The sequence below is a fragment of the Chiloscyllium plagiosum genome, unplaced genomic scaffold (assembly GCF_037043375.1).
Source record: "Chiloscyllium plagiosum isolate Xiang-an unplaced genomic scaffold, Cpla_swu_hap1 HiC_scaffold_27, whole genome shotgun sequence".
In the NCBI taxonomy this organism is placed as follows: Eukaryota; Metazoa; Chordata; class Chondrichthyes; order Orectolobiformes; family Hemiscylliidae; genus Chiloscyllium; species Chiloscyllium plagiosum.
In genome coordinates this window covers 17733903-17757785 of record NW_028270165.1, presented here as the reverse complement: position 1 = coordinate 17757785, position 23883 = coordinate 17733903, and the positions used below count along the sequence as shown (strand labels likewise).

General features: G+C 45.2%; 1 long non-coding RNA gene across 3 annotated transcripts; it reads left to right on the top strand.

Moving 5' to 3' along the window:
* Positions 1 to 826: 826 nt before the first annotated feature.
* Positions 827 to 22668, top strand: LOC148143289 (uncharacterized). 3 transcript variants are annotated; one of them, XR_015751743.1, is made up of 3 exons: positions 827 to 891; positions 8301 to 8494; positions 21427 to 22668. It is a non-coding gene; the product is annotated as an uncharacterized LOC148143289 (long non-coding RNA). The 3 variants fall into 3 exon arrangements; XR_015751742.1 differs by lacking the exon at positions 827 to 891 and adding an exon at positions 6378 to 6509; XR_015751744.1 differs by lacking the exon at positions 827 to 891 and adding an exon at positions 6520 to 6652.
* The last annotated feature ends 1215 nt before the right edge of the window (positions 22669 to 23883 follow it).

Sequence of the window (23883 nt, the reverse complement as noted above, 5' to 3'; positions counted from 1 at the left end):
ACTATTTTCTTCGAAAAGGGAGACAGAGAATGGGAAACTGCAGACCATTTACCTTAACATATGTCATAGGGAAAATGTCGAAAGCTATAATTAAAGATGTTATGACAAGGCACTTGTATAAGTTCAAGGTAATCAGGCAGCGTGAATGTATTTTTGTCAATGGGAAATAATGTTGTAGTAATGTTTTGAAGAACTGCCTCTTCCCAATGCGACTGAGCTGATGAATCTCCAGTGCCGACGGGGAATGGTATCCCTTCCCCCAGTCCCCACATTCCCACGACTTCTCCGCAGTTCTGGTGTCCTTTTGGCTCTCTGTTTCTGATGAACAAGTGAAACTGTGATCACACTCAGGAAACGTGTACAGTCACTCCCTCCTGCGAATAATGTAATAGTTCTTCAGTTTGTGTAACTGGTTAAAGCTCCTTCCCACAGTCAGCTCACTGGGGGACACTCTCTCTCTCTCTCTCTCTCTCTCTCAACAAGGGGAAAAGATGTACAAAAGTTGAGCAGCGAGACAAAATGCAAAAGCAATAAAACAATTGTGGCTGTACCCTTTTTTTCCCTTTTGGCACTTGGACATTTAAATGTATTAATAACACCATCTCCAAAAAACGTATTACGCATTCCTGCCGGTGTCAGCAAAACACTGGGCATTGTCATCGCTGTCCGGAAAAAACAGCGCGCGACCTTCTCTTGATGGACCAATAGGACGCCCAGGAGGACCGGAAAGAGACTGGTCTTCCTGCCAATCAGAGCTATCCCATTGACTGAATGCGGAAATTGGACCATGAGGTGCTGAAGCTGCTGTTCTTCCTCTCTCTCTCTCTCTCTCTCTCTGCATGAAGATTGAGCTTTAACCAGACTGCAAATTCTTTCCTCTGTCCAATATCTGTGAGTGCGGTACTCTCTTTTTGCACCCGCTTTTCCATTTCTTTTTCGTTCTGGGGTTCAATTGTTGACTTGCAACAACTGAAAGGAAAGGGAGTGAATCCGGGAGGGGGCAGACTCTGGAAACGTTGGTCCAGGTCTGTGTCGTAATGGGCAAAATAGACAGGCAGCAGGCTGCAAGAACACAGCAAGCCAGGCAACATCAGGAGGTGGAGGAGTCAATATCTTGGTGTAACCTTTGTTCAGGACTGGAATTGGGTACAGGGAGTGATACAGAGAAAAGGGGTGCTTGGGACACGATGGTGAAGTGGGGATAGGTGAAGACAGGTGGAGGGTGCGACCTGATTGACCAATGGGAGGAAGGAATCTGGTTGGTGGCAGAGAGGAGTGCAAAGGAGGGGTCGAGGCTGAGAAAGGAATCGGGGGATGGGAAGTGAAGTTATTTGAAATTGGGGAACTCTGTGTTGAGTCCTCTGGGCTGTAGGCTGCCCAGGTGGAAGATGGGGTGTTGTTCCTCCAAGTTGTGGTTTAGTTTGTTGTGGCAATGGAGGAGGCCAAAGATGTTCATGTCAGAAAGGGAGTGGGAAGGGGAATTAAAATGGGTGGTGACGGGGAGGTCTGGTCAGCCTCTGCGGACCCGGCTGCAATGCTCGGCGAACCATTCCCAAGTTTACGCTCGGTCTCCCCGATGTAGAGAATACCACAATTTGCAAATGGATACCGTAATGTGAAGTTATAGCCTTTGTTGTGAAAAAAAGCAGAAAGGAGGTGTATTTTTTAAACATTAATGTATTGGGTTGTGGAGAAAAGGAGAACTGCAGATGCCGGAGATTCGAGTCAAAATGTGGCACTGGGAAAACACAGTAGGTCAGGCAGCATCCAAGGAGCAGGGGAGTCGATGTTTCGGACCCGACCCCTTCATCGTGAATGCTGTATGGATGTACAAAGGGGCCTCAGCGTCCTTCGACACCAGTCAATACCAGTTGTCAGACAGGCGCAGCAAGCAATCAGCATGGCAAATGGTATTTTGCCAAGAGGAATTCTGTTGTAAAGTGCAGATGCTTTCCTCCAGTTAGGTGGTCGTTGAATATATCCAAGGCTGCATTCATCTGATTTTTGAACATCAAATAAGTGAACGCAAGAAAATGATTTTACAGAGTTACATTTAGAGTCATACATCCAACTAGTCCGTGCTGACTATATTCACAAACGAAACTAGTCCCACCTGCCTGCGTTTTGCCCATGCCCCTCCCAACCTTTCCTATTCATGTATTTATTCAAATGTCTTTTCAATGTTGTTACTGTACCTGCACCCACCACTTCTTCTGGACATTCATTACACACACAAACCACTGTATGCCAAAAAAAGTTACCCTTCCTGCCTTTTTGAAGTCTTTCTCCTCACCCCTTCAAATTTGCTGCCTAATCTTGAAACCCCCACCCGAGGGAAAGGATACACAGCGGTCACCTCATCTATGTCCCTCATGATTTTATAAACTTCGGTAAGGTCACCTCTTACCCTCCTATGCTCCAGTGAAAATGTCCCAGCCTATCCACGTAGATGTTGGCAGATTCATATCCAGTTATGATCTGTTGAATGCTGGTGCAGGCTTGAAAGACCAAATAGCTTACTCCTGATTCCAGTTCTCACACTGTGTCCAGGATAGCAAGAGACCATAGGACATAGGAGCAGAAATTAGGCCATTCAGCCCATCGGGTCTGCTACACCATTTAATAATGGCTGATGGGTTTCTCAACCCCATTCTCTCACTTTGTCCCCGTAACCCTCTATCCCCTGGATATTCAAAGTCTCCATCTCAGTCCTAAATATCCACAATGACAGGCCTCCACAGCCTTCTGTGGCAGTGAATTCCATAGATTCACCACTCACCACCATACCACTCTAAGGCTGTGCCCACTGGTTCTAGTCTCTCCAACCAATGGAAACATCTTCCCAATGTCCACTCTATTCAGGCCGTTCAGGATTCAGTATTGTTTATGTTTCAATTAGAACCCCCCTCCCCCCAAGTGTGGGCCTGTTAACCAGCATGAACCAGACCCTGCAGGTTGTGGTACAGCAGGGATTAGGTTGAGCAAACTGAGAATGGAGGGAGAGTATGTGGGATGGAGATTTTCAAATTCTAGGGAATGAGAGAGGAAAAAAGAGTTCACTATAAATTAGAATTGATTGGATGGGCTGAAGGGCCAAGGAGTGGCAGATGAAAATGCGTGGTTTGCATTTTGGTCAAGCAATGCAGGCAGGACTGACACACTTCAGAGGGGTGTTGTAGAACAAAGAGACCTTGGAGTGCAGGTTCATAGTTCGTTGAAGGTGGAGTCGCTGTAGACAGGATAGTGAAGAAAGCATTTGGTATGCTTTCCTTTATTGGTCAGAGCATTGAGTATAGGAGTTAGGAGGTCACGTTGCAGCTGTACAGGCCATGTTTGGAAGACTGCATTTGTTTCTGGTCTCCCTGTTATTGGAAAGATATTGTGTAACTTTGAAAGGGGTCAGAAAATATTGACAAGGCTGTTGCCAGAGTTGGAGGGTTTAAACTACAGGGAGAGCCTGAATACACTGGGGATATTTTCCCTGGAGCATCGGAGGCTGAGGGGTGACCATGTTGACATTCATACGCGGCATGGCTAGGGTGAATCCCCAAGGTCTTTACCCCAGGGTAGGGGAGTCCAAAACTAGAGGGACATATGTTTGAGGTGAGAGGGGAATTTTAAAATTCTTCTGGTTGGGTACATGAATAGAAAGGATTTAGAGGGATATGGACCACATGCAGGCAAATTGGACTAGATTAATTTAGGATACCTGTTTGGCACAGACAAGTTGGACCGAAGGGTCTGTTTCCGTGCTGTATGACTTTAATCGTCTTCTGTGAAAGCAGAAATCTGATGGTGAAGACTGGAGTTTCAGGATGTTTTGCCCTTACTGGGAGCAGAGATGTTTGACTGAAATGTGTTGGTGTTAATGTCTTGATGTTCCATTTTGCTCCCACCTTCCTGGGGACGTTAACCATTTCGTATCTGGTTGTTCATCAAGAAGCTGCATTGCACCCTGAATTGACAATTTTTTTTTGCTGAGTGAGGCAATACTTCCTTCGAGTTACGCTGTACCAAGGATCCAGTTACAAAGGGACAGCTTGGTGGTGACAAACAGTAAAGAAGGTGAGGTGGGATGGGTGGAGAGTGTGTGCTTTGAACTGTTTAAAAAGCAGTTCATTTTTCTACGCTTTTTTGCCGGGGGGGTTCTGAAGCTGTAACAAAGCTGGGTCACAATAAAGGTTACCCGAACTTACTGCCGGGCTCAGATTCTCATTGAAAGCTTTGAGCTCCAAGAGTTTTAATTTTTAAAGCTGCTCATTTCTTTCAGCCTGCTGCACTAAGTTTCCAATGTCGCATATCAAATGGAGCAGTGAATGAGAAGCTAGTATCTTGAGAAATTGGGAATTTTTCAGACGTGCAGAGTAAGTCATTTCATTGGCATTGTAAAGTATAATAGCAGCACCGGGAGGTGTGGGCTGTGTTCACGAGATACGATATGGAGGGGCTGGTATTGGAGTGGGGTGGATAGAGTTAAATATCTCACAGCACCAGGTTATAGTCCAACAGGTTTATTTGGAAGCACTCGCTTTGGAGTGCTGCTCCTTCATCGGGTAGCTGTGGAGCAGGGTAATAAGACAGAGATTTTATAGCAAAAGATCACAGTGTCATGCAACTGATAGGATATATTGAACAAGCCTAGATTGCTGTTACCTCTTTCATCTTTTAGAATGGGTTGCAGGTTTTGGTTCATTAATATAAATCTTTTAAATCACATTCTCGAGATGACTTAAGGTTTTATAAAAAATAGGTGACATCTCAGTTCAGACAATGCTTTAAAGGTGTGAGGTTCGAGTCGATCAGTATCCCAATCTTGAATCAGACTGGTCCTATTTCCAAAGTAGGAATTTATAAAATATTACATGGATTGACTGCCTGCAGTTTGCGTGCTCTTTGAGCAAAATTGAATGTATCTGCAAGAATAATCCTGCCAATACAAATTCACCCCCTTATTCCATATTTCCCATGGACCATCCACCCTAATTTGCACATCTCTGGGTACTATAGGTAATTTAGCACAGCCAATCCACCCTAATTTGCACCCTAATCTATAAATTACCTTCTCAAGAGTGTAATTTAAATGCAGAGCTTATCTAAGAAAAATGTCAGTCTGACTCAACATTGGGACCCAGACAGAATTCACACCTGTTATTAGAAAAACTCTGCATTTAAATAACATTCTTGAGAAGGTAATTAAAAATAAATTCAGGGATTAAGAGCAGAAACCCATTCTAAAAGATGGAAGATTTAATCTAAAATTGTTTAATGTATCACATTTTCATGATACTGGACTCTTTTGCTACAAATTCCGGGATCACGATCTAATTCTCCACAACCACCTGATGAAGGATCAGCGCTCCGAAAGCTAGTGCTTCCAAATAAAACTGTTGGATTCCAATCTGATGTTGTGTGATTTTTAACTTTGTCCATAGGAAACTCATGAGTTGTGGGACTGGTAACAATTGTTATTTTGTGATCCATTCCAAGTGAAAATTATCCTCTGCGCAGACATGGGTGAACAGTCTGTTTTTGTGCATTGTGCAGGATCAGGCGAGCAGCTTTTAAATCCTTATGTTCAGCAGCAGAAGCAAACTATAGATCAACAATCGTATTCTGAGAGTGGTACTTCCAGCCCTGGTTAATCCCATTGGGTCAACAGAGAGAGAGGGAGAGGATGTCACATCTAAAGTTCATACAGAATAGTTGTTTCGGTTGTTCAGTCAGTTGAGTTGGTTCTGCACTCGGATGAGACTGGATATTGCTTTTTAATGGATCATAATTGAAACAACAATGGAACACCTTAAATTCAAGGAATTTTGATGGGCAAATCGAACCTTGAAGAGATAATGTTCTTCCATTAATAACGTTGGGTGACCCAAATTAGACATTTTTAGTGATAGCTCCACAATCATATTCCTGCTGGATTTTTTTTCTGGGCAAACAATTTCAGATGAGAGCAATTCTGTATCCTGGGAAGGCAGTGAAATTAAAAAAAAACGGTTGTTTAAAGCATTTTAACTGTGGACCCACGAGCTCTTGTCCATTAAATCTCTTTATTTACAGAAATAGCCCTTGAAAATGTTCACGTCCCTTTAAAATGCAGATTGCCCCCTTTAGATATGACGCCGTTCCGTTATATGTCGGAATATCTGTTTAAATTGAGCCGTGAGCTTTCCCAATGTAGACAGGGCTCCTGGAAACGTGGCAGTGTCCCCCCTGCAGCTGCAGAGCGAGACAGGAGAGTTTGTTTTTGTGAATGAGCAGTTGTAGCGCGAGGTGGCTGTTGCTTGGTGACGGTGAGGCTCCCCCGGCCCCGCCCATCCCCCCGTGCAGACGTCACGCGGGGGCGACGGCGGTTGGGAGGAGAAGTCGCTCGAGCGGGGAGGCGGCCGTTAGGAAAATGGCGCCGTGCGGCCCGGGGTAGACACCCGTCACTGGGCACCGCCGCCTTCCTGGTGCAGCTGCTGTGTCACGGCCACACCGGCCGGTTGTACAGCAGGCAGGAGCCGGTGAGCATTCTGGAGGCGGATGGGGTTAAGGGCCTGTTTGGGAACTCGTCGGCCGCCTGGGTGGTGGAGTTCTACTGGTCGTGGGGCGGCCCCTGTGTCAACTATGGGGCCACCTGGAAGGTACTGGGCCCGGGAGGTGAAAGGTGAGGCAGGTTGTGGGGGGACGGAGGGGAAGGAATGTGCGTCCCGTCCCGTCCCGTCCCTACACTCTCGTTCCATCTGCTTTTACTGGGGCTTGTGATTTTTACCCTCATTCTTTTAATCCTTGTGCTGTTTATCCTCTCTTTTTCAAAATCCCTGCGCTGTTTACTCCTTGTGCAATTCCCTAGGGTAGTATGTAAATACTAGTGAAGGAGATTATGCTCCAGCATGTATATGTTTCTCAGTCATTGAAGGGGTAGGATCCTGTTGAGAATGGTTAGTAAAGCATGTGGTGTACTAAGCCTTGTTAACAAGGACATACACTAGTTTGTAATTTGTCAAAGTATGCTTCTCAGAGTTGTACAGACCCTTTGCTCCAACCTGTCCATGCTGACCAGATATCCAAAATTAGTGTTGGCAGTATAGTGCTGGATAAACACAGCAGCTCAGGCAGCATCCAAGGAGCAGGAGAATCGATGTTTCGGGCATAAGCCCTTCATCATAATGAAGTGCTTATGCCGGAAACGTCAATTCTCCTCCTCAGGTGCTGCCTGACCTGCTGTGCTTTTACAGCACTACACTCTCTCTCCTCTGATCTCCAGCATCTGCAGTCCTCACTTTCTCCTAGTTGATTTCAACATTACTGCGAAGTCTCTTCCATGGATGCCTCCCTGGAAGAGGTTCTACTCCTCTGTCTATAAAGATCTGAGAGTCCCTCTCTCACTGTAACCCCCCCCCAGTCCTCTCCTCTGCCCAGAATTTCTTCAGCCATGTCCTCAAACAATTTGACTACCACAGCCATATCTCCTTTCTCATTGCTTAGCTATGGAACCATCTGATCCCACATGGACTCCAGACCACATTCAGACCAACCCAATTTGGACCTGAACAGGATACCCAGTACACACTACAAATCCAAAACCTTCACCAACGATTCTCTTTTTGGATCCTCCACTGCACACTATCAGCCATCGACTTTACCTGCAGTCAGTCCTGCCCAAGCTCAGAGCCTCACTTTTCCCAGAACTGCAACCCAGATTCTACATCCTCAGAAAAGATTCCTGTTGAAGGGCTTATGCCCAAAATGTCAATTCTCCTGCTCCTCTGATGCTGCCTGACCTGCTGTGCTTTTCCAACACTCTCAACTCTGATCTCCATCTGCAGTCCTCACTTTCTCCGAGATATCCTAAATTAATCTAGTCCCATTTGCCAGCACTTGGCTCATATCCCTCTAAACTCTTCCTATTCATATACCCATCCAGATACCTTTTTAAATGTTGTAATTGAACCAGCCTCCACAACTTCCTCCGGCAGCTCCTTCCATACACGTACCACACTCTGCATGGAAACGTTGCCCCTTAGGTACCTTTTATATCTTTCCGCTCTCAACCTAAACCTATGCCCTCTAGTTCTGAACTTTACCGCTACACTGGGGAAAACACAAAGAGATTGAGCAGCCAGACAAAATGCCAAAACAATAAAATGTCAAGCCATGTGGGAAAGAAAAATTGTGGCTCTACCCTTTTTTCTCCTCTTGGTATTTGGACACTTAATATCTGTCAGTAACACTAGTATCGCCACAGAGCATATTGCAGGGCGCGTGTTCAGTGGTGTCACCAAAATATTGGGCATGTTCCTTGCTGTCGGCAGAAAAGGCGCAAGATCTTCTTTTGATGGACCGATAAGGAACACTGGAGAACCTGAAGGTGACTTGTCCTCTTGCCAATCAGAGCTCCCCTACTGTCTGAAAGCAGAAGCTGGACCATGACCTTCTGAAGCTGCTGCTGCTCCACTCTCTCAGAATGAAGATTGAGCTTCAGCCCAGACTGCACCTTCCTTCCTCTGTGAGTACAACACTCTTGTCTCACCCCTTTTTCTATTTATTTTTCATTCTGGGGTTTAATTGTTGAGATGCAGCAACTGAAAGGAGAGGGAACAAATCCAGGGAGGGGGCAGACTCGGGAAATGTTGGTCCAGGTCTGTGTCTCAATTGGCGAAATAGACCGGCAGGAGGCTGGAAGAATGCAGCAAGCCAGGTAGCTTCAGGAGGTGGAGAAGTTGACGTTTCGGGTGTAACCCTTGTTCCAGACTGGGGATGGGTGTAGGGGAGGATGCAGAACAAGGGTGTGCTGGGGACAGGGTGGTGAAGTGGAGATAGCTGGAGAGAGGTAGAGGGTACAACCTGGTTGATAAGTGGGTGGAAGGAATCTGGTTGGTGGTAAGGAAGAGTGGAATGGGAAGGACTGGGAAGGGAGTCGGTGATGGAAAGGGAGGTTATTTGAAATTGGAAAACGCGGTGTTGAGGCCTCCGGGCTGTTGGCTGCCCAGGCGGAAGATGAGGTGTTCCTTTAATTTACAGTTTGGTTCGTTGTGGAAATGCAGGAGGCCTAAAGTGATTATGTCGGGAAGGGGAATTAAAATGGGTGGTGACTGGGAGGTCCATTCGGACTCTGCGGCTTCAGCTGTGGACCATTCCCCAAGTTTACGTTTGGTCTCCCCGATGTCGAGAAGACCACATTTGGCAAACACATGGCAAATACAGTACCGCAATTTGAAGTTATTGCCTTTGCTGTGAAAAAAAAAACAGAAAGGAGGTGCATTGTTTAAATGGTGATATATTGGGACGTGGAGAAGATGAGGTCTGCAGATACTGGAGATCAGAGTTGAAAAGTGTGGTGCTGGAAAAGCACAGCAGGTTAGGCAGAATCCGAGGAGTAGGACAATCCACGTTTTGGGCATGAGCCCTTCATCAGGAATGATGTATGGATGTACAAAGGGGGTTCAGTGTCAAGCGAACGCCAGTTGTCAGACAGGTGCAGCAATCAATGAGCAAAGCAAGTGGTATATTAGCAAGAGGAACTGAGTTCAGAATTGGGGATGTCTTCCTGCAGTTAGGGGCTCATTGAATGTATTCAAGGCTAGGTTCACTTGATCTTTGAACAACAAAGAAGTGGATGTTTATGGGGGGAAAGCAGAAAATGGTTTTAAGATCAGTACAGAACAGTTAGTCATACAACACAGAAACAGACCCTTCAGTCCAACTACTCCATGCTGACTATGTACTGAAACTAAACTAGTCTCACCTAGATTGGCCCATATCCCTCAGAACCTTTCCTATTCATGTACTTATCCAAATGCCTTTTAAACATTGTAACTGTACCTGCATCCACCACTTCCTCTGGACATTCATTCCACACAAACCACTCTGTTTAAAAAAAAAATCATGCCCCTCATGACTTTTTAAACCTTTGTCCTCTCTCCTTCAAAATTGCTCTCTAATCTTGAAACCCCCACCCAGGGAAAGGCCCCTGCCTTTCATCTTATCTATCCCCTTCATGATTTTGTAAACCTCTATAAGGTCACTTCTCAATCTCCTGTGGTCCAGTGAAAACGAGTGTGGTGCTGGAAAAATACAGCTGGTCAGGCAACATCCGAGCAGCAGGAAAATCTACGTTTTGGGCATAAGCTCTGATGAACGACATATGCCTGAACCGTCGATTTTCCTGCTTTTCAGATGCTGCCTGACCTGTAACTTTCTAGCACCGCACTCTGGACTCTGACCTCCAGCATCTGCAGCCCTCACTTACTTCCAGTGAAAACGTCTCAGCCTATCCACCGAAATGGAAGTAGATTCATATCCAGTTATGATCTGTTCAATGCTGGTCCAAGCTCGAAAGACCAAATGGCCTACTCCTGCTCCCAATTCTGACACTGTGTCCAGGACATCAACAGACCACAAGACATAGGAGCAGAAATAATGCTATTCTGCCCATCAGCTCTGCTCCATCATTTTATCATGGCTGATGAGTTTTGTCAAACCCATTCTTCCACTTTCTCCCTGTAACGCTCAATCTCCTTGATACTCAAGAACCGATCTGTCTCCGTCTTAAATTTTCTCAGTGACTTGTCCTCCACAGCCTTCTGTGGCAATGAATTCCATAGATTCACTGCTCTCTGGCTGATGAAGTTTCTCCTTGCCTCTATTCTGAAAGGTTTTCCCTTTACTCGAAGGCTGTGCCATCGAGTCCTAGTCTCTCCTACCAGTGGAAACATCTTCCCAATGTCCACCCTTGGCCAGGCTGTTCAGTATTCTATATGTTTCAATTAGATCCCCCTGAGTGTGGACCTGTTCATCGGAATGATCCAGACCCTTCAGGATGAGGTTCAGCAAAGTAAAAATGGAGGGAGAGTGTGTGGGATGGAGATTTTCAGCTTCTCAGGAATAAGAGAGGAAAGAGAGTTCATTATGAATTATAATTTATCAGATAGGCCAATGGGCCGAGGAATGGTAGATGGAGTTTAATTTAGAGAAATGTGAGGTGTTGCATTTTGGAAAGGCAAATTGGGACAGGACTTATACACTTATACACTAAATGGTCAGGTCCTGGGGAGTGTTCCTGAACCAAGAGACAGGGAGTGTAGGTTCCTTTCCTTGAAAGTGGAGTCACAAGTAGAAATGGTAGTGAAGAAAGTGTTTGGTATGCTTTCCTTTATTGGTCAGTGGATTGAGTATAGGAGTTGGGAGGTTATGTTGAGGCAGTACAGGAGATCTGGAATACTGTATACAGTTCTGGTCTCTCTACTATAGGAAAGATGTTGTGAAACTTTGAAAGGGTTTTGAAAAGAGTTACAAGGCTGTTGCCAGAGTTGGTGAGTTTGAGCTACAGGGAGAGGCTGAGTAGGCCAGCAATGTTTTCCCTGGAGTATTCAAGGCTGAGGTGACCTTAGAAGTTTCTAAGGGGCATGGATAGGGTGAATAGGGTTTGTTCCCAGGGTAGGGGAGTCCAGAACAAGAGTGGCATAGGTTTAAGGTGGGTGAGGAAAGGGACCTGAGAGGCATTTTTTTCATGCAGAGGGTGGTGTATGTATGGAACAAACTAACAGAGGAAGTGGAGGAGGCTGGTACAATTACAACATTTTAAAAGGCATCTGGCTGAGTACATGAATAGGAAGGGTTTAGAGGGATGTGGCCTAAATGCTAGCAAATGAGACGAGATTAATTAGGATATCTGGTCGGTACGGACGGGTTGGACGGAAGGGTCTGATTCCATGCTATATGATTCTAATCGTCTTCGGTGAAACCAGAAATGTGGTTATGAAGAATGGACTTTTTTGCCCTTAGTGGGAGCAGAAGAAGTTACAGTAAAATCTTTCAATTGTGAGACTGCAACTGAGTACATCCGGGATTTTGGTGGGAGATGGGAATTCATTGCACTGTGGAATGCAGCCCTACCCTATCCACACATTTCTGCTGGTGGATGAGACCAGGTCTCAAGATTAGGGGGAGTAGATTTAGGACAGACATTAAGAGGAACCACTATTCCCAGAGAGTCATGAATCTATGGAATTCTTTGCCTGTGGAAGCAGTAGAGGCAGCTTCATTAAGTATATTGAAGACACGGTTGGATGGGTTTTGCATGGTCAGGGACTTAAGGGTAGTTGGTACAATGCAGGGAGGAGGAGCTGAGACGATGGATAAATCAGCCATGATCTTAAGTCCGGAGTGGACTGGGTGAGCCAAATGGCCTACTCTTGCTTCTATTACTATGAAACTATAACCCTGCATTTCCCATGGTTCACCATGGCATGTTGGAACCGGCGGTCAATGAGTTGAGCATCCCTGAATACTTCTAAGTGCCCGTCACGTTCCTCCTCATCTGAACAGATCCTGTGTATGCGTAGGGCTTGTCCATAAGGGGATGGCTGTTTTGGGTGGAAGCTGGAGAAGTGTAGCATCGTGAGGTTATGTGTGGGTTTGAGGTTGTGTGTGGTGCTGAGTTGCTGTCCATCCTTGATGGAGATGCAGGTGTCCAAGAATGAGACAGATAGAGAATAGTCCAAAATGAGTTTGATGGTGGGATGGAACATGTTGATATCACTGTATAGCTTTTTCCGTGACTCCTCTCCATGCGTCCAGAAGAAGAAAGTGTCGTCAATGTACCTGGTGTATAGTGTTGGTTGGAGGTCCTGCGTAGAGAAGTCGTCTTGTTCGAACCTGTGCGTAAAAATGTTGGCATATTGGGGTGCAAATTTGGTCCCATGGCTGTTCCATGTGTCTGAAGAACTGGTTGTCAAAGGTGAAGATGTTGTGATCGAGGATAAAGTGGATGAGTTGTAGGACGGTGGTCAGAGATTGGCATTGAGTAATGAGGCTGTTGCCGTGATGCCGACATTATGAGAGTACTGGTCCATGGGTGCTGAGTTTCTGTAAGAAATCTGTAGTGTCGTGACAAAAGCCACGGGTTCCCTGAATGATGGGTTTCAAGATGCCTTCGACATTGTGTGAGAACCTCTCCAGCTGAGTCCTATTGCCAGGGATGTGCAAGTTAGGATGGATTAGCCATGGGAAATACGGAGTAAGGGGGTAGGTATGGGTGGGATGCAATATAGAGGGCCAGAATGGAATAGATGGGCCGAATGACCTGCTTCCACGTTGTCAGGATTCTATGACGCCCCCAACAAAGGAGAATTTTATCTGCATCTATCCTGTCAAGCCCCTTTCAGAATTCTACTGGTTTGAATAAGATCACTTCTGGTTCATAGAGGTATATAGCACGGTCCAACCCCTTCATACCGACCAGGATTCCCAAATTAAACTAGTCCCATTTGCCTGCATTTGCCCATATCCCTCTCAACCTTTCTCTTCATGTACCCATCTAAATGTCGTTTAAATGTTGTAGCTGTACCTGCATCTACCACATCCTCAGCAAGTTCATTCCACATGCAAACAACACTCAGTCAAAACGTTGCCCTTCAGGTTCCTTTTAAATCTCTCTCCCTCTCTCATTAGAACAATATGCGCCCCCACCCCACCGTTTTGAGCACCCCGATGCTAAGGAACAGCCCTTTGCTATAATCCTTACCTCCACTCCTCAGATTTTATAAATCTCAATGAGGTCACCCCTCAACCTCCTGTGCTCCACCCTCTCCTTATAACTCAAACCCTCCAATCCTGGTGACGTTCTGGTAAATCTTTACCAAACCCCCTCTAATAGAGTTCTTCCTATTACAGGGTCACCAGAACTGTACTCAGTACTCTAAAATGGCCTCACCAACATTCTGTATAACCTCAACATGATGTCTCAACTCAGAAACTCAACAGCATGAACAATGAAGGCATTTGTGCTAAATGCCTTCTTAACCACCCTACCTACCAGTGATGCAACTTTCAAAGAACTGTGTACCTGAACTCCTACTCCCCCATGTCTCTCTGTTTTACAACATGACCCAAAAACCTACCATTAACTGTACAAGTCCTGCCTGCCCTTGTTTTAGCAAAACACAATCCCTCGCTTTTATTCATAGCACACACACACACACACACACACACACACCAACACTCCACCACACACACTTTACCAAGCATGCGCACATGCTTACATGCACTCTCCACACAAACCCACATGCACACAATCAGACTCTCTCATGCATGCATGGACACACACACTTAACTCTATGAGATTACTTTGTATTGGCAGAGTTATATTTGCAGATTCATTCAATTTGGCTCAAACAGCACACAATTTGCAGGCAGTCAATCCATGTAACATTTTATAAATTCCTATTTTGGAAAAAGAACCAGTCTGATTCAAGATTGGGATACTGACAGACTCGAACATCACACTTTTCATGCATTGTTTGAGCTGAGATGCCACCCTTTTTTTTAAAATAAAACCTTAAGTCATCTCGAGAACGTGACTTAAAAGAGAAGCGAGTCAAACAGTCAGGGCAGGCAGGGACAAGGTAGGACTAATAAGTTAAACTGCATTTATTTCAATTCAAGGGGCCTAACAGGGAACGCAGATGAACTCAGGGCATGGTTAGGAACATGGGACTGGAATATCATAGCAATTACAGAAACGTGGCTCAGGGATGGGCAGGACCAGCAGCTTCATGTTCCAGGGTACAAGTGCTACAGGAAGAATAGAAAGGGAGGCAAGAGAGGAGGGGGTGGGGTGGCATTTTTGATAAGGGATAGCATTACAGCTGTGCTGAGGGAGGATATTACCGGAAATACATCTAGGGAAGTTATTTGGGTGGAACTGAGAAATAAGAAAGGGATGATAACCTTATTGGGATTGTATCATAGACCCCCTAATAGTCAGAGGGAAATTGAGAAACAAACTTGTAAGGAGATTTCTGCTATCTGGAAGAAAAATAGGGTGGTAATGATAGGGGATTTTAACTTTCCAAACATAGACTGGGACTGCCATAGTGTTAAATGTTTAGATGGAGAGGAATTTGTCAAGTGTGTACAAGACAATTTTCTGATTCGGGATGCGGATGTACCAACTAGAGCAGGTGCAAATCTTAACTTACTCTTGGGAAATAAGGCAGGGCAGGTAACTGGGGTGTCAGTGGGGGAGCACTTTGGAGCCAGCGACCATAATTCTATTAGATTTAAAATAATGATGGAAAAGGATTGACCAGATTGTAAATTGGAGAAAGGCCAATTGTGACGGTATTCGGCAAGAACTTTTGAAAGCTGATTGGGGACATATGTTCGCAGGTAAAGGGACGGCTGGAAAATGGGAAGCCTTCAGAAATGAGATAATGAGAATCCAGAGAGAGTATATTCCTGTTAGGGTAAAAGGAAAGGCTGGTAGGTATAAGGAATGCTGGATGACGAAAGAAATTGAGGGTTTGGTTAAGAAAAAGGAAGCATATGTTATGTATAGTGAATCCTTAGAGTATAAAAGAAGTAGAAGTATACTTAAGAGGGAAATCAGGAGGGCAAAAAGTGGACATGAGATAGCCATCAGTATTTACTGTGGAAAAGGATATGGAAGATATAGATTGTAGGGAAATAGATGGTGACATCTTGCAAAATGTCCATATTACAGAGGAGGAAATGCTGCATGTCTTGAAACCACCTAAAAGTGGATAAATTCCCAGGACCTGATCAGGTGTACCCTAGAACTCTGTGAGAAGCTCGAGAAGTGATTGTTGGGCCTCTTGCTGAGATATTTGTATCATTGATCGTCAACAGGTGAGGTGCCGGAAGACTGGAGGTTGGGTAACGTGTTGCCACTGTTTAAGAAGGGTGGTAAGGACAAGCCAGCAAACTAGAGACCAGTGAGCCGAAGTTGTTGGAGGGAATCCTGAGGGACAGTATGTACATGTATTTGGAAAGGCAACGACTGATTAGGGATAGTCAGATTGAGTTTTTTGAGGAAGTAACAAAGAGGATTGATGAGGGAAGAGTGGTAGATGTGATGTATGTGGACTTCAGTAAGGCGTTCGACAAGGTTGCCCATGGGAGACTGATTAGCAAGGTTAGATCTCACGGAATACAGGTAGAACTAGCCATTTGGATACAGAACTGGCTCCAAAGGTAGAAGACGGAGGGTGGTGGTGGAGGATTGTTTTTCAGGCTGGAGGCCTGTGACCAGTGGAGTGTCACAAGGATCAGTGCTGGGTCCTCTACTTTTTGTCATTTACCTAAATGATTTTGGATGTAAGCATAAGAGGAACAGTTAGTAAGTTTGCAGATGACACCAAAGTTGGAGGGGTAGTGAACAGCGAAGAGAGTTACCTCAGATTACAACAGGATCTTGACCACATGGGCCAATGGGCTGAGAAGTGGCAGATGTAGTTTAATTCAGATAAAAGTGAGGTGCTGCATTTTGGGAAAGCAAATCTTAGCAGGATTTTTTCACTTCATGGTAAGGATCAACGAGGCAAAATGAGGACTGCAGATGCTGGAAACCAGAGTTTCGATCAGAGTGGTGCTGGAAAAGCACAGCAAGTCAGGCTGCATCCGAGGTGCAGGAAAATTGATGTTTCAGACAAAAGCCCTTCGTCAGGAATAAAGCTCTATTCCTGATGAAGGGATTTTGCCCGAAATGTTGATTTACCTGTTCCTCGGATGCTACCTGACCTGCTGTGCTTTTCCAGTGCCACTCTGATTTAAACACTTAATGGTAAGGTCCTAGGGAGTGTTGTTAAACAAAGAGACCTCGGAGTGCAGGTTCATAGCTCCTTGAAAGTGGAGTTGCAGGTAGATAGGATAGTGAAGAGGGTGTTTGGTATGCTTTCTTTTATTGGTCAGAGTATTCAGTACAGGAGTTGGGGGGTCATGTTGTGGCTGTACAGGACATTGGTAGGGCATTTAAGAGGCATTTGGATGGGTATATGAATAGGAAGGGTTTGGTGGGATATGGGCCAGGTGCTGGCACGTGGGACTAGATTGGGTTAGGATATCTGGTTGGCATGGACAAGTTGGACCGAAGGGTCTGTTTTCATGCTGTACATCTCTGTGACTCTATGTTCTGGGATTTACATATTAATGAACTGAAACCTGCAACCCGTTCTAAAAGAGGAAAGACTGAATAGCAACCTAGGGTTGTTCAATATATCCTATCAGTTGCATGACACTGATCTTTTTCTATAAAATCTCAGTCTTATGATCGTGCACCACAACTCCCCGATGAAGGAGCAGCGCTCCAAAAGCTAGTGCTTCCAAATAAACCTGTTGGACTGTAACCTGGTGTTGTATGATTTTTAACTTTACCCACCGCAGTCCAATACCGGCACCTCCACCACAATTCTAGTGAACACAGCCCACACCTCCTGGTGCTGCCAGGAAACATTACAATGCTGATGAAGCGAAGCACTCTGCACTCCTGAAAAACTTACAATTTCAAACAAAACTAGATACTCATTCACTGCTCCTGCTGATACATGACATTGGAAATTCAGTGCAGGAGGCTGAAAGAAAGGATCAGCTTTAAAACAAAACCTCTTGGAGTTCAAAGCTTTCAATGAGAGTCTGAGCCCGGCGATAAGTTCAGGTCACCTTCAATGCGACCCAACTTTGTTACAGCTTCAGATCTCCTCAACAAAAAGACACATAAAAGATAGCTCAAGGTCAAAGCTCTCACACTCCCCACTCCACTTTCTTTACTATTGGTCACCACCGAGTTGTCCCTTTGTAATTGCATCCTTGGTACAGCCGTAACCCGGAGGAGGTATTGCCTCACCCAGCAATTTCATCCCATACACTGCATCCAAGTCAGTTTCTCCCCACACATTTGCCCGGCTGGGGCAGTGTTGAGTCAACCATATTGCTGTGGGTCGGCAGGGCACAGGCATGGGTAAAGCTCTTACTGCACTCTGGGCAGCTGAAGGCCTCTCCCTGGCATGGACCCACTGGTGCCTCAGCAGAATGAATAACTTGTATAGGCCTTCCTGCACTCTGTGCAGAGGAACAGCCTTTCCCGCAGTTGCCACACTTCCATGGTTTCTTCATGGGGCAGGATTCCTCAGGTTTCTCCATGGCCAAAGCTTCAGCTACAAGTGAGTGACTGTATAGCAACTTCATGCCGTGAATTCCTCTTTCCAGGCTGTTTCAGGTTCCAAACTCCAAGGTCATGTTGCGGCTGTATAGGACATTGGTTCGGCCATTGTTGGTATATTGCGTGCAATTCTGGTCTCCTTCCTATCGGGAAGATGTTGTGAAACTTGAAAGGGTTCAGAAAAGATTTACAAGCATGTTGCCAAAGTTGGAGGATTTGAGCTATGGGAGAGGCTGAACAGGTTGGGGCTGTTTTCCCTGCAGCGTCAGAGATTGAGGGGTGACCTTATAGAGGTTTACAAAATTATGAGGGGCATGGATAGGGTAAATAGACTAAGTCTTTTCCCTGGGGTCGGGGAGTCCAGAACTAGAGGGCATATGTTTAGGGTGAGAGGGGAAAGATATAAAAGAGACCTAAGGGGCAACTTTTTCACACACAGGGTGGTACGTGTATGAAATGAACTGCCAGAGAATGCGGTGGAGGCTGATATAATTGTAACATTTAAAAGGCATTTGGATGAATAGGAAGGGGTTTGGAGGGATATGGGCTGGGTGCTGGTAGGTGGGACTCTATTGTGTTGAGATATCTGGACGGGTTGGACTGAAGGGTCTGTTTCCATGCTGTACATCTCTATGACTCTTATGATAATTGGTAAACGAGTTAAGTCATAAAGGTTAGGTCATCTTTATCTTGAGATACAAAGGACTTGCAGCTTGCAGAGTGTGGTTAGTACTTTCTCATTGGTCTACTTCTGCATTCTAGTGGTTTTAGTAGTTAGTTGTTTATACAGCTACAGACACAAGCAGCAGCTCGTCACGTAGCAATGCAGAAGCCATCTTGTGCAGCTCCTTCAGCCATTTTATCCTACCTTCCAGAGGCCCCATATCCTCTCACTCCCTCCATTCTCACTTTGTTGAACCTAATCCCTGCTGTACCTCCTCCTGAAGTGTCTGGTTCTTGCTGATTAACAGGTGTCACAAAGCTAGTACCTTTTTTTCCTAAAAGATGTTCCTTGGCTCAAGGAGACTGTGTCTTTGACTTTTTTTCCCAGAGGGGTAATAAACTGGGTCAATCTCCGAGCAGTCTGGTTTGGTACAGAGATGAAAAGGATTTTAAGAGGTCTTTTGTTTATATGTAAACTGATGAGATTTCAGGCCAACGTGGTCATATTTTAGAAGTGACCTGTATAAAAAAAGGGACGTAGTCAGCTCTCGAACTGGTTGGAAGTTCAGGGAGCTGTGTGGAAACTCTGTCTCTCTTTTCTGCCTCTCAACTTCAATCTGTAAGTATGTGTTCTATTTATACTGGTTTTCAAATTGAGTTTGCTTATTGGGACTGTTGTATATATTCGAACAGCATAATTAAGTCTAGTTGGATAGGCTGAGTTCTGTAGGGGTTCTTTATTCTGATCTTTGTGTTTTAATTGTGTAATTTTGTGAATAATTGTTGTCTGTTTTAAAATCTAGTAATCAACCAAGCTAACTTACTCCAGGTAATTTTTACTGTACACTTACTGAAACAAATTGCAAAGTTATAGTGTGGGTCTGCCTGCTTAAGAATGTTTTGCATGGTCTGGTTTAGTCCATAACACAGGCCCCCACAAAGGGTAGATCTAATTGAAACATACCGAACACTGAACGGCCTGGGCAGAGTGGATGTTGGGAAGATGTTTCCACTGACAGAAGAGGCTAGAAACCGAGGCCACAGCCTTTGAGTAAAGGGAAGACCTTTTAGAACCGACATAAGGAGGAACCTTTCAACCAGAGAGTGGCGAATCTATTGAATTCATTGCCACAGAAGGCTGTGCAGGCCAGGTCGCTGAGGATATTTAAGACTGAGATAGATAGGCTCTTGAGTATCAAGGGGATCGAGAGTTACGGGGAGAAAGCGGGAGAATGGGATTGAGAAACTTATCCGCCACGATTGAATGGTATGAAGATACCTGATGGGCTGAATAGCCTAATTTTGTGCTCCAATGTTTTATGGTCTCTTGCTGTCCTTAGACTCATGAGGGTGAGAATTGGGAGCAGGAGTAGGCCATTTGGTCTTTCGGGCCTGCACCAGCATTGAACAGATCATAACTGGATATGAATATACCTACATCGAGGTGGATATGCTGGGACACTTTTCACTGCAGCACAAGAGGTTGAGAGGTGACCTTAGTTTATAAAGTCAAGAAGGGATATTGATGTGCATGGCAGATGCTGTTTATTTCGGGTGGTTTATTTCAAGATTAGGGAGTACATTTTTAAGGTGAGAGGAGAAAGATTAAAAAAAAAAGACATGAAGAGCACCTTTTTCTTTTGGTTTAAGTGTGGAATCACTTTCAATGTCCTGAGGAAATGGTGGATGCAGGAACTGTCAACATTTAAGACATTTGGATAAGTACATTAATAGGAAAGGTTTGGAGGGATATAGGTCAAACTAGATGGGACTAGTTTAGTTTGTGAATATAGTCAGCATGGACTAGTTGGACTGAAGGGTCTGTTTCTGTGCTGTATTACTTTGTAACTATTCTGTACTGGTCTTAAAAACATTTTTTTTAATTTCCCCATCACCATCCACTTTGTTCAAAAATCAGATGAATTCAGCCTTGAATATATTCAATGACCCTTCACAACTGCAGGAAGACATCCTCACTTCTGAACTCAATTCCTCTTGCTAATATATCACTTGCCTTGCTGATTGCTTGTTTCACTTGTCTGACAATTGGCATTGACTAGTGTAGAAGGACGCTGAGCTGAAAATGTGTTGCTGGAAAAGCGCAGCAGGTCAGGTAGCATCCTAGGAACAGGAGAATCGCTGTTTCGGGCATGAGCCCTTCTTCAGGAATGAGGAGAGTGTGCCAAGCAGGCTAAGATAAAAGGTAGGGAGGAGGGACTTGGAGGAGGGGCATTGGAAATGCGATAGGTGGAAGGAGGTTAAGGTGAGGGTGATAGGCCGGAGTGGGGGTGGGGGTGGAGAGGTCAGGAAGAAGATTGCAGGTTAGGAAGGTGGTGCGGAGTTCGAGGGTTGGGACTGAGACAAGGTGGAGGGAGGGGAAATGAGGAAACTGGAGAAATCTGAATTCATCCCTTGTGGTTGGAGTGTTCCTAGGTGGAAGATGAGGCGCTCTTCCTCCAGCTGTCGTGTTGCAATGGTTTGGCGATGGAGGAGTCCAAGGACCTGCATGTCCTTGGTGGAGTGGGAGGGGGAGTTGAAGTGTTGAGTCACAGGGTGGTTGGGTTGGTTGGTCCGGGTGTCCCAGAGGTGTTCTCTGAAACGTTCCGTAAGTTGGCGGCCTGTAGAAGGCCCTTTGAACATCCACACATCATTCCTGATGAAGGGCTCATGTTGGAAATGTTGACTCTCCTGTTCCTCGGATACTGTCTGACCTGCTGTGCTTTTCCAGCGCCACACTTTGACTCTTAACCTCTAGCATCTGCATCCCAATGTGTCACTTTTAACAATGCAACTCCTTTCTGCTTTTTATTCCACAGTAAAGGCGAAATTACCACATTGTGGTAATGCAATTGCCATGTGTTTGCCAACTGAGAACAGATCTGGACCAACGTTTCCGTAGTCCGTCCCCTCCCTGGATTCACTCCCTTTCCTTTCACTTGCTGTAAGTCAACAATTGAAGCCCAGAATGCAAAACCAGAAACGGAAAAAAGAGTGCTGTACCTCACAGATGTTGGACAGAGGAATGAAGTTGCAGTCTGGGGTGAAGCTCAACCATCATTCAGGGAGAGATTAGCAGCTTCCAAAGCTCATTGTCCAACTTCCGCATTCAGAGAATGGGGAGCTCTGAATGGCAGGATGTCCAGTCTCTTTCCGATTCTCCAGGGCTCTCTATTGGACCATCAAAAGAAGGTCACAAACCGTTTGTGCGGAAATCTAGGAGAATGCGCAGATTTTTGCTGACACCGAAGAGCATAAGCAGTCCTTTGCTGACTCTGTGACTCTTGTTCTAAATAGTTGGAACCTATATCACAAGACTAGGAATATGCCATTCACCTATTACAGCCTGTATTCAACTGTGGCCTAACTGCGCATATTTCAATGCAGGTTCAGAAAGGTGTCTGCAGCTTTTTAATAAAATTGAAGATGCTTTAATGATGTTTCTGAATATATAATTTTAGCTATTCTTCATTTTAAAGATCAGCCATTTCTCATACACCCCCATCTCTCATATAGACTCATCAACATCCATTCTCTCTCTTTTCTGAGAAAGTCTTGATACAGCAATCAAAGAAGTCTTGAGGCACAAGAAATAACAGGTGCTGGGGGGAAAAAGGGAAAGAGAATGGCTGGGGGTCGAGAGAGAGAAAATGGACAGGGGTTGGGGGGACAGGGAGAGAATGGACAGCGGGCAGCGACACCACAAATCCCACCTTTCCCAGGACCACAGCAGTCACTTCTCAATATACATGTGGTCATGGCAGCAGAATCATATAATCCCTGCAGGCTATTTGGCCCATTTAATTCACACCAAACTTCCAAACAGCTTCCCACCAGACCAACTCACCTACCATATAGCTCTGCAGCTTCCCCTGGCTTATTACCCTAAACTGCAGATTGTTGGACTGTGGGTAGAAACCGCAGCACCCAGAGGTAAACCATGCACAAAGTCCACACAGACAGTCCTCAGAGGCTGGAATCAAACCCAGGTCCCTGGCAATGTGAGGCAGCAGCACTAGCCACAGAGTCACTGTGCTGCCCATAGCTTTGGGGTTCTGTTTGTCTTTGTAGTTTCTGACTGGCTGTCGTCTCCTGACATTGTTGGACCACACCCACTGCAGCCTCCCTTTCCCACTTCTCCAGCCCTGAGCACATTGGTTCCTGAATCCTGCTGCTAACTGCAGAGAACAGAGACGATCTCTGTCACTATTGTCCCTTACCACCACCACCTTCTCCTCCCCCCCCCCAAACTTTGTTCTTCCTCCCACCACCCAGCCAGTTAGCTCCTCCCCCCTGCAGCCCTCTCTCAGATCCTCTTTACCTGCGTGATTCACACTCATACCCACCTGATCCTGTCCACTGACCCAATGAGAAGGCTCTGTCTGGAGATGAATGACCATTACCCGGAATAAAAAGCTGGTTAAGTTTTCCCCTGATGTGTATGCAGCCTGGCTTCCAGCTCCAACTCTGAGCTGAAGGTCTTCCAGCATGTGTTTGCTCTCATCCAGAGCCTCCCACCTTCTGCAAAGCAAAAGATAAGTTCCACCCAGTACGCTCCAATGCATGTTGTATAACTGCTCAATTGTTTTTAGTGGCCAAGCAGAGGCTGATAGCCAAGTTCGGAACCCATGAGGATGGTCTCAACAGGGACCTTGGGTCACTCCACTACATTATACACTCACACGCTCTCTTACATACACATGGTCTCTCAGACACACACATACAAACACACCCCACACACGCCTTCTCAGAGGCTTATACTCCATCACACAAACGTTACCAAGCATGCACACTTGCAAACACATACACATGGGTCTATGTGGTGAATTTGCATTTGCAGATACATTCGATGTGCGCTTTGAGCAGAAATCGGCAGGTAGTCAATCCATGTATTATTTTATAAATTCCTACTTTGATAATAGAACCATTCTGATTCAAGATTTGGATACAGACACACTCAAACTTCACACCTTTCATACATTGTGAGAGCTGAGATGTCACCTATTTTTATAAAACCTTAAGTCATCTCGAGACTGACTTAAAAAATATTCTGGGATTTATACATTAATGAAGCAAAACCTGCAACCCATTCTAAAAGATGAAAGACTTAACAGCAATCCAGGTTTTTTTCAATATATCATTTCTGTTGCATGATACTGTGATCTTTTGCTTTAAATTCTGTGTCTTATGATCCTGCTCCACAGCTACCTAATGAAGGAGCAGTGCTCTGGAAGCTAGTGCATCCAAATAAACCTGTTGGACTATAACCTGGTGCT